We start from the raw sequence: 11,324 nt of genomic DNA, 5'->3' as shown, positions 1-11,324 counted from the left end.
GTCAACAGTAGCCATACTTGCCTCTACCCCAATGAAAGCTGTGCCTATGATTAAGCTTTGGTCCCAGCACCAAGTGATTTCACTGCTGACCTTGGCAAGGAAGCAATTTTAAAATGACAGTGCAGCAGGTAAAGCTCAGGTGTGAGATTAAAGCAAACAGAAACAAAATTGAGTTGCTGTTTCTGAAGTGACTGCTGATTTCTGTGATCCGAAGGCACAGACTCAAGATTACCTATAGCTGCTCCTTAAACATTTCATCGGTAAATGCACAGCAACAATCTTGTTCCTGGTGATATTCACAGCGAAAACACACACTCTTGATTGATTTTTCCCTCCAATAGAATGAATTATCCATGTTGTTTGTCATTGTGGGCATACGTGCGTGTGTGTGTGTGTGTGTGTGTGTGTGTGCATGGGGAATATTCACATCTTTCTTGTGCAGTAGAGAGGATTATGCAAAACTAAGATTCGAATTCCATTTGCAGAGACTTTGATGGCTGACAACACCACAGTATAAACTAAGTGAATGAAAATTGCTCGGGGAGAATAACTGTATCATTCTTTATTCATCCATTTATTCATTCAGTTACTTCCTTGCTTATTCAACAAGAGCTTATTATGCATCTACTATGTATCAAGCAAGGCTTCCCTGGTGGTAAAGGATGCAGGATATGCAAATTTGGTCTCTGGGTCAGGAAGATCCCCTGGAGAAGGAAATGACAACCCACTCCAGTATCCTTGCTTGGAGAATCCCATGGGCAGAGGAGCCTAGCAGGCTACAGTCCACGGGGTCGCAAAAGAGTCCATCAAGACTTAGCCAGCTAAACAACAACAATTTATCAGGCAATGTTCAAAGGTCCAAGAGATCAAACAATGAATAAAATAAATCCCCTGATCTCTTTTCAGTGGATGCCAGTAGCAACCCTCTCCTCACGCTCACAGTTGAGGTAACCAAAATGTCTTCACACATTTTTCACACCTTGCCAAGTGTCCCCTGAAGGTCAAAACCACCCCGCCCCCAAGTAGAATCACTGAACTAGAAATCTGGGGGCCAACAAAAAAGCAACTTACATCCAAAGTATTTAAACATTTCACATAATAAAACTTACCAAGAAAAAAATAGCTCTTTTATACACCAGAAAAACACACACTTTTGTACACAACATTGTAAATCACCTATGCTTTGATAAAATAGATTTTTTTAAAAAATGATAAAAAGTAACTCAGCTCTTAAGATCACTTGTTTCAAATATATCAATATTACTCTTTTGTGGTATTGTTAATATAGGAAGGTCCAGATTTTATAGAATAAATACATCTTTAAACAGTTTTAGAGTTGACTGTGACCTTAGGTATGTAAAAATTCTAAAATGTTATCCCAAACCTGAACGCCTCTGTCTACTCAAAATGTCTCATGTCAGCCTCAGCTTGCTCAGTTTACTGCCCTAGAAACTCTTAATAACAGTAAATGCATGTGCTTTGTAAATGCTCATGTGTTACCTATCTCCTTTTGCTTTATGAAAAATTATTTTTTTGGTAGCAAACTTTGAAATATTCTGATGAGTTAATGCGCTATTCACTGATCAAATATGCAGATTTGTCTTCAGAGATATGCTCATGAGTCTTTATACTAATTTTCTTTCTGTTTTGATTTAACCTGTGTCCTTGATAACTTTTCTTTTCTTTGAATACTTCTATTCTGGAGGTTCTCAATCTTGACTTTGTACAAGCTCAGTTGCATCAACGTAGAAGGGTGCATGGGACTGGAGGAAGGCAAAAATTACCAAATAAAGGTAATTAAATTCCCCTTTGTTTATATTACAAGGAGGAAACATAATTTTGCCTCTCCCCTTCTAGCTTCTTGGCTGAGACCTCCTTTAATAAAAGACATATTAACAGGACAAAAACAAACTGAAGTTTTATAACATGTAGACCTCCTGTATACATGGGAGAGACCCAGGAAAACTGAGTAACTCCTGAAATGGCCCAAACCACCACCACCTTCAAAACCTTTCTTTTGTTAGCTAAAGACAGAAGAAAGATGGCAGGGGTGGGGAGTGGGGGTGTGGAGTGGGGAAGTGCAGCATGCTTATGGGAGATTACCAGGAAAAGCATAGTAAACAAGGTTATGGTTGTTATGCAGATTTAAGTCAGTGGCTTATCTATTGGTAAGAGTTTCTAGAGATTTAGTCGTCTTCCTCTTCCTGGGGGAATGTAAATGTCTCTTACAAAAGAATAACTTTTGCTGGGTTTTCAGAGCCTCTCCTGTGTCCACAGTTTCTTAAAAACAACCGGCTCAAGATAATCCTTAAACAAAAGTGGCATATTTAGCATTGTTATCCTGCTCCCCTTCAGTATGAACATAATTTGTTTAAAGCTGAAGATTTAAAATTCTCATGTCAAATGCTGGCAGTGTTTTCTTCTGCAGAAAAATTGGGAGTTACTAATTACACATAAAAAGTATAATTTAAAAACTTAAGGAAAATTTGGCCTTAAAAAAAAAATCTGTGAACACTTATTTAGTGTGGACTCCATGGAAGACGATAAAATAGGTAGTGGGGATGGGGAGATGAGAAGACAAACCACTGAATTAGGGGTAAATCATGGCAAAAGAGAAAAATGGTCTAGAAAATCATCCCAGTGAACCTGGCACACCCTTCCTTCCCCACTTGAGCCTTTTGGTATTAAGCCTGTGGGCTTCAAGACAAGACCAAGCCTGGGGCTAGTCTTTCATGGTTGTCTTGAGAAATCTCCAGAAACTTCAAAGCTGGAAATATCTTTGTATCATATACTCATTAGCAAAGTTATTTCTTTCTTTCTTTTTTTTTTTTTTTTTGAGCTCTTTTTAAAAAAATAATTTTTTAATTTATTTTTGGCTTGTGCTGGGTCTTCATTGCTGCACAGGCTTTTCTCTAGTTGTAGTGAGCAGGGCCTACTTTCTAGTTGCGGTGCACAGGCTTCTCATTGCCCTGGCTTCTCTTGCAGGCTTCTCATTGCATGACTTCTCACTATGGGCTTCTCATTGCATGGGTTCTAGGTGCACAGATTTCAGTAATTGTGGTACATGGACTCAGTAGTTGTGGCGTAAGGGCGCAGTTTCTCTGTAGCATATGGGATCTTCCCGGATCAGGGAACAAACCCTTGTCTTCTGCATCGGCAGGCAAATTCTTTACCACTGTGCCACCAGGGAAGTCCAGTTATTTCTTCTTTAAATCCAGGACTCTTAAGTATCAATATATCTCTTCCTTCATTAATTCCCTGAAAAGATCTGCTGCCAAATGAAAAGCTATTAAAATTTAAAATCTTTAATTCTTTTAATGAGAATTATATTGCCTTTCATCCCAATCGAGATACTCAAACACAGTTTCACAGGTGGAAATATATATCAATTCCATAACAGAAACAACTTTATAAAGGTAACAAAAACAACTTGAAACTTAAACTATGCAATTTGTATGTTATAAAATGAAGGTTTATTCATACCTGTTCTCAATGACATTTTCTTACTATAAGCACTATAATTATAATGCCAAATAAAATTAGTGGGCACATTTTTGTCTGAAATTGTAATGCTGAAAATTTACTCCTAATGGACGTTTTGGGGCCTCCCTGATATCTCAGTTGGTAAAGAATCCACCTGCAATGCAGGAGACCCCGGTTCAATTTCCTGGGTCAGGAAGATCCCCTGGAGAAGGGATAGGCTACCCACTCGAGTATTCTTGGGCTTCCCTTGTGGTTCAGTTGGTAAAGAATCAGCCCGCAATACGGGAGACCTGGGTTCGATCCCTGGGTTGGGAAGATCCCCTGGAGGAGGGCATGACAACCCATTCCAGTATTCTGGCTTGGAGAATTCCCATGAATAGTGGAGCCTGGAGGCTACAGTCCATGGGGTCAAAAAGAGTTGGACACGACTAAATGACTAAACAGCAGCAGCAGCACTGGACTTGCATTTATTATTGTTTTGCTTTTTAAAAAGTCATAATTCTGAAAAAGAAAAGAAAGAAATTGTCTTAATGGTGGTGTAACTGAAGAAAGTCCATTATGGTGAAAAGTCTTAACTGATCAGTCATTTACATGCCAGAAGCCTGCACATTATCTTCCTCATTTATGATCACGTAAGTGCTACAGTCAGTACCTGTAGGATGTAGTATAAGAGGACCCAAATCTTCAGCACTTGGCAGCCATCTGTGGGGGAGGGGGCCACATGTGGATCGCAGTGCCTGAGAAGGTGAATTTGACTTTGCCCTCCACACTTTATCTGATTACCTGCTGCTTAACAACAACCAAAGTTATTAAAAGGTTCACTCCATAACTGTATTTGGCCTCCTGTAGAGTCTTCACAGATATGATTAAAAAATCATCATAGATAATTATCCCATCCAGCAAATCAAGATAATTCAAGTTCATGCCTCTGATAATTTTTTAGCAGCAGTTCAGACACTGGGTAAAAAGTGATCAGTTTTGAGTTGCAAATGTCAAAGTAACTTGAAAATAGACTCAAGGGGCAGCTTCCTTCCCTGATAGTTACTGCTATTACCTAAGAATTATGCCAGACACATTTTGTAACAGTTATTGTTCCTCCTCTTCTTTGTTCATCAACTCTCTTCTATTCACTGGGTGCATTCTATAAATGGACAAAATGCAAAGTATTTGACAGTTGGGGGACCTGGAGTTTTCCAGGCTTTGCCACTGAATCCAAGATGTCATCAGTTATAAGTTATTTATTTAACACTAAGAAAGAAAAAATGGCTCAAATTAAATTATGTCATAGTGCTTCCTAATTACTTTGAAACTTTAAAAGAAACTTTTAGACTTAGATTTTAAACATAGATTTAAGAATGCTTTGTTCTTATGCATACATCAAAAGGGACATATGAACAAAATAAACTTTTAATTCATAGAGATTTTTCAAATTGTCAAACTTTTTTTTATTGATGTATAGATTTATAATGTATTAGTTTCAGGTGTACAACAAAGTGATTCAGTTATATATATATGTGTGTGTGTGTGTGTGTGTGTAAATGTATCAACATATATATATATATACTTTTTCGTAGTTTTTCTATTATTTATTTTGTAAGATATTGAATATAGTTCCCTGTGCTATACAGTAGGTCCTTGTTGTCTATCTGTTTTATATGTAGTAGTGTATATCCGTTAATCCCAGCCTCCTAATTTATTCTTCCTTCCCCCATCTTCCCTTTTGGTAACCATAAGTTTGTTTTTAGTGTCTTTGAGTCTATTTCTATTTTGTAAATAAATTCATTTGTATCATTTTTTTAGACTCCACATACATATAAGTAATATCATATATTTTTCTTTTTCTGTCTGACTTATTTCCCTTAATATGGTAATCTCTAGATCCATCCATTTTGCCACAAGTGGCATTATTTCATTCCTTTTTATGGCTGAGTAATATTCTACGTGGAGAAGGCAATGGCAACCCACTCCAGTGTTCTTGCCTGGAGAATCCCAGGGACAGGGGAGCCTGGTGGGCTGCCGTCTATCGGGTCGCACAGAGTTGGACACGACTGAAGTGACTTAGCAGCAGCAGCAATATTCTATAGGATATATGTACCACATCTTCTTTATCCATTTATCTGTCAGTGGACATTTAGCTTGCTTCCATGTCTTGGCTGTTGTAAATAGTGCTGCTGTGAACATTAGGGTGCATGTATCTTTTGTTGAACTCTTAAGTGAGTTTTCAGCACAGAATTTCTATGTCCATATTTTGTTTTTGTATCTATATTATACCATAGAATACATATGATCTTGTCTTAGTTCCATTGAGAGCTTTAGTAATACAGCATTTCTTAAAATGACATAACTATTATTCTCAAGATTTTCTTTCAAGCTGCCAGTTTGGAAAAAAATTCTCCAAATGCTGATGTTGGTATAGTCTTTCTTGGGAGATATAGGTAAAGTTTTCTGCAAATATGTGAATAATAAAATGTAACAGTGTTTCATCTACCTATGATTATCTTTCTTTCCTGGATCCCATAAAGCACTTGGTCATCACATTGAAAAAAAAAGAGGAATTGTCATTACTCTTTCGATGACAGCTATTTTTTTCTAATATCAGACTTACACCCTAATGCTGTTTTTCTGCCAAACTGTATTTGCAATATCTTAATGTCTGAGTACCAAATCATAGAATAATCTGTGGAAGATATTTCAAATGCCAGTTAAGTTTAACATGTATGGTAATCAGTTCAGTTCAGTTCAGTTGCTCAGTCGTATCCGACTCTTTGCGACCCCATGAATCACAGCACTCCAGGCCTCCCTGTCCATCACAAACTCCCGGAATTTACTCAGACTCATGCCTATCGAGTCAGTGATGCCATCCAGCCGTCTCATCCTCTGTTGTCTCCTTCGCCTCCTGCCCCCAATCCCTCCCAGCATCAGGGTCTTTTCCAACGAGTCAACTCTTCTTATGAAGTGGCCAAAGTATTGGAGTTTCAGCTTCAGGATCAGTCCTTCCAATGAACACCCAGGACTGATCTTCTTTAGGATGGACTGGTTGGATCTCCTTGCAGTCCAAGGGACTCTCAAGAGTCTTCTCCAACACCATAGTTCAAAAGCATCAATTTTTCGGCGCTCACCTTTTTTCACAGTCCAACTCTCACATCCATACATGACCACTGGAAAAACCATAGCCTTGACCAGACGAACCTTTGTTGGCAAAGTAATGTCTCTGCTTTTTAATATGCTATCTAGGTTGGTCATAATTTTCCTTCTAAGGAGTAAGCGTCTTTTAATTTCATGGCTGCAGTCACCATCTGCAGTGATTTTGGAGCCCCCCAAAATAAAGTCTGACACTGTTTCCACTGTCTCCCCATCTACTTCCCATGAAGTGATGGGACCAGATGCCATCATCTTATTTTTTTGCATGTTGAGCTTTAAGCCAACTTTTTCACTCTTCTCTCTCACTTTCATCAACAGGCTTTTTAGTTCCTCTTCACTTTCTGCCATAAGGGTGGTGTCATCTGCATATCTGAGGTTATTGATATTTCTTCCAGCAATCTTGATTCCAGCTTGTGCTTCATCCAGCCCAGCGTTTCTCATAATGTACTCTGCATATAAGTTAAATAAGCAGGGTGACAATATATAGCCTTGATGTACTCCTTTTCCTATTTGGAACCAGTCTGTTGTTCCATGTCCAGTTCTAACTTTACTTCCTGACCTGCATACAGGTTTCTCAAGAGGCATGTCAGGTGGTCTGGTATTCCCATCTCTTTCAGAATTTTCCACAGTTTATTGTGATCCACACAGTCAAAGGCTTTGGCGTAGTCAATAAAGCAGAAATAGATGTTTTTCTGGAACTCTCTTGCTTTTTCGATGATCCAGCGGATATTGGCGATTTGATCTCTGGTTCCTCTGCCTTTTCTAAAACCAGCTTGAGCATCTGGAAGTTCTCAGTTCACATATTGCTGAAGCCTGGCTTGGAGAATTTTGAGCATTACTTTACTAGCGTGTGAGATGAGTGCAATTGTGCAGTAGTTTGAACATTCTTTGGCATTGCCTTTCTTAGGGATTGGAATGAAAATTGACCTTTTCCAGTCCTGTGGCCACTGCTGAGTTTTCCAAATTTGCTGGCATATTGAGTGCAGCATGTGTGGTAATAACAGTGTATAAATCAGTTGAAATGACAACAGTGTAAACACAATGATGGAGCTGGTGTGCCATAAATAACTACATGATAATGACCACCTATCTGGCTGCCAATACTTGTAAGACACAACCAACCACTAGAAACACCCCAACTTTGGAAATATTAAAATAAGATGGTGGGGGGTGCATCAGAATTGATGATAAAATATGTAGATTCTAAATAAAATCAAGAATGTGTTTAGATTATTTCACATAAGCCTCAGCTCCAATGTGTCCACTTCCCTCTATGTGGGATCTTTAATGATTGCAAAATGAGATTGAAAAGAGAAATCTAGGGATTCTGCCTACATTTTAGATAATTTTGATGAAACTGTTCAGTGTGGTTGTGTTTGCTAAGAATTGCTGCCTCTGTAAGGCAGCAAGAATTTAAATCCAGCTCAGGCCTAAGTGTGGTTTAGGGAACTTGATTTGAGGAGAAACATCTTATTTCAGAAATCTTTTCTCCTGGTTTCCTTCCTTTAATTCAAAAGCACATCAAGGGAGCCTTTCTTGCAGAGAAAACTCTTGAAATATTACTTAATAACATCTGAAATGACTCAAAATGATTCTTTAGGATTATGTTCATTTTAATAGGGAATTCCAAAAGTGAGAATGAAGCCTTCAGTACCCAGAAGAATTAATTTCTCAGAAAGGATATTATGGGATGATGTTCTTGTTGGGAAAGATTTTCTAGCACATTCGTCCTTCTGCCTGCTCATGATGATGGCCCAGCTGCCTAACAAGCATGAGGGTATGAGCTACAGATGCCCTCAATGAGTAGTCTCACCAGGGTCAGTCCTTGGTCTAGAGATTTACTGAAGTACTTCTTACTTTGAGATTGCAAGGAGCAAGTAGGCCCTTCTGGGATGTCTCTCAGAAGCCAAGAATGTCACTGTCAGATCAGATGTCCACATTTCCCTGGCACTGGTTTCTTGTCTTTAAAATAGTATGGTTGGATAGAGTGATCCCCCACATGCCTTCCCGCTCTCCCATTTTCTGGTTCTGTGGAAAGTGAACTTGGAGAGAAGAAAGGTTTTTGAGTCTTGGTCCCAAATTGGCCATCACTTAGTCACCTAGTGTAGGTCACTTCACTTTCTCTAAACCTCAGCTGCAAAAGGAGAAAGCCGGAGAGAATTTGTCCAAAATTCTCTCTAGATGTACATTTTGTTTGTAGGCTTCATTTGTAAGTGATCATATCATTCCTATTCTTTGAAAAACTTTGTTCAGAGCTACATCTCAAAAGTTATTCCAGCTCAGAAAAAAGAGGCTAGGAAAAGAGTAAACAAATATAAATGGAAACCAATTTTAAATTCTTTAGATGAGTGTTAAGAGTAGAGAAAGGGGAGGCTAAAAGTCTACAAGATAGAGTGGTTATGGACCTAAAATAATACAAACAGAATGTATGACTTTATTGTGAAAGCATTTTAGTGAACATCTTTGGAAGGAAAATAGACAACTATATATACCATTAGTCGAATGAAGGGTTAACATTGTGTTTAAAAAATGGGTGAAACCCACTATGAAAGACCAACTCAAAACCCAGATGATGACTTGGAAGAAGAAATAGCAGCAGCAGCACAAAGTCTATAGTGAGACCAGGTACAGAACTTTGAGGCTGAGATTTCAAGACAGACAGAGAAATGATGATAAACTCTTCTAACACAGCGCCAGTCACAAGTTAGGGGGCAACTCTACTACTAAGGGTATCATGAGAAGCCCAGCCAAACTCTTCAGTCTTCTGATAGTGATGGCCAGAAACTGTGGTGAAACCAACCATCATGTTTAAAATACCATGCCCACATTTCTACCAGGTATCCTTGAAAAGGATTCATATCTCTATAGTAAAGATATTTATAAAATAATTTCAGTTGACCAAAGAATGTCTTAATGCCGATGGTTCTTTGTGGTGTAATGAAAGTGATATCAACATAATAATGCAATAAAGGACAGAATCCTTCACTGTTAGTTATATATGAGGGTGTGATGTGTGCTCTGACCCCAAATAGGAGAAAAAGATTGGAATGTAAAATTAACTTATGACAGTTACAGCCCTACAAATAGAGGCTATGTTTTGATTATCTATTTTCTCTTTTCACTCATAAATTCACTCTTTGAGCTATAGCCAGTTTACATACAAGGTAGTCTTTTTCTGATTAGTTTTTACCTTGTTTCCCCCAAAGCCACATCAAAAAGGTACCAATTTAGATGATGAAGCTAGGCCACTGAAGGAACTTCATGGATTCCAGAAGCTAAGAAAAGCAGTCCTGGGTTTAGGGGTTTTTTTCTTAATAAAGATTAGATTCAAAATCCCGTATAATTCTTCATGGTGTGGTTCCTATTCTGCTGTGTACCTAAAATGATGACTCAAGTCTGTAGCACATTAGATAGCACCTGGGCTAAACCTTCAGAGCAATCAGAAAATGGCTCCAAAGTTTGAATAACAGTCCATTTAAAAATACATATTGAGTTCCTCTTATACTTTAGGCACAGACACAAGGGACATGAGGAAAACAGGATGTGTTAATTTTTTTAATATAACAAATAACTTCAAAAGACTCAACAGTTTACCACGATGAACATTTATTTTATTCTCGTGGGTTTCGAAGTTGGCTGTCATTTCAACGATCACAGCTCAGGTAAGCCAAACTCCACATTATAGACTCAGTCTGAGGAAACAGTGACTCTCTGGGCCATGCTCTTCTCATGGAGGGTAGCAGCTCAAAAGAGCCAGTTACCAATTTATTGCTCTCAACTCTTTAACTTCGCCCTTCAGGACTTCCTTTACAATAGTAGGCCAGACTCTTTTATCGTTTGTCCTTTACAGTAAGCTTTGTCAGTGGAGGGAAATTTTCAGGAGGAAAGGGCTTCTTTTCCTGGATCCAGTATGCTGTTGCTTTTTCTTGCAGACTGCATGTGTATAGAAACATCTAGTCAGGCTCTGTCCCAGGTGTGTGCTCAGAGGGCGCCATCACCACTGAGTGCACAGCCTGGTGCAGTGACATCCAAGGCATGACTCCCCTGATGTGGACACTGGTATACTCTAGGCCTCAGGCTGCAGTGGTTCCCCAGCTCTCTCCACGTACCCACCTGCGAGCCTTGGCTCACCTGAACCCCTGAGGGTGTTTCCTACAGCCTTCTCAGCACGGACACCACATATCACAGCCTGTGTACCACCTTGCCAGTGAGTGGGCTTCAGATACCCTGATTCACTCTGTGCTCCTGTCCGTCAGCCTCAGGTCACCTGTACCCCAAAGAGTTGTTTCCTCATACCTGTGATTGTGGACCAGCTCTGACCAGGGCAACCCAGCACTCATCTTCACTATCCAAAGGGCTGCGGCCATTCCCCTCTCCAATGCGATCGAAGCCCATCCTGGGGAAGCAGCCTTCTTCCAAGTTTGTCCTTCCTGGAGTACTCTCTCTCATACCTGGGGCATCATTTAGAGTTCCCTTTATATTTGTGTTTATCGTGTTTTAATAATTCATTCTACTAAACTTTCCCTGGTAGCTCAGATGATAAGGGATCCACCTGCAATGCAGGAGACCCTGGTTCGATTGTTGGGTCAGGAAGTTCCCCTGGAGATGGGATAGGCTCCCCACTACAATACTGATGGGCTTCCCTGGTGGCTCAGACAGTAAAGAATCCACCTGCAATGTGGGAGACCTGGGTTCGATCC

Source organism: Cervus elaphus, chromosome X (genome assembly GCF_910594005.1).
Source record: "Cervus elaphus chromosome X, mCerEla1.1, whole genome shotgun sequence".
In the NCBI taxonomy this organism is placed as follows: domain Eukaryota; kingdom Metazoa; phylum Chordata; class Mammalia; order Artiodactyla; family Cervidae; genus Cervus; species Cervus elaphus.
This window is presented reverse-complemented; position numbering follows the sequence as displayed.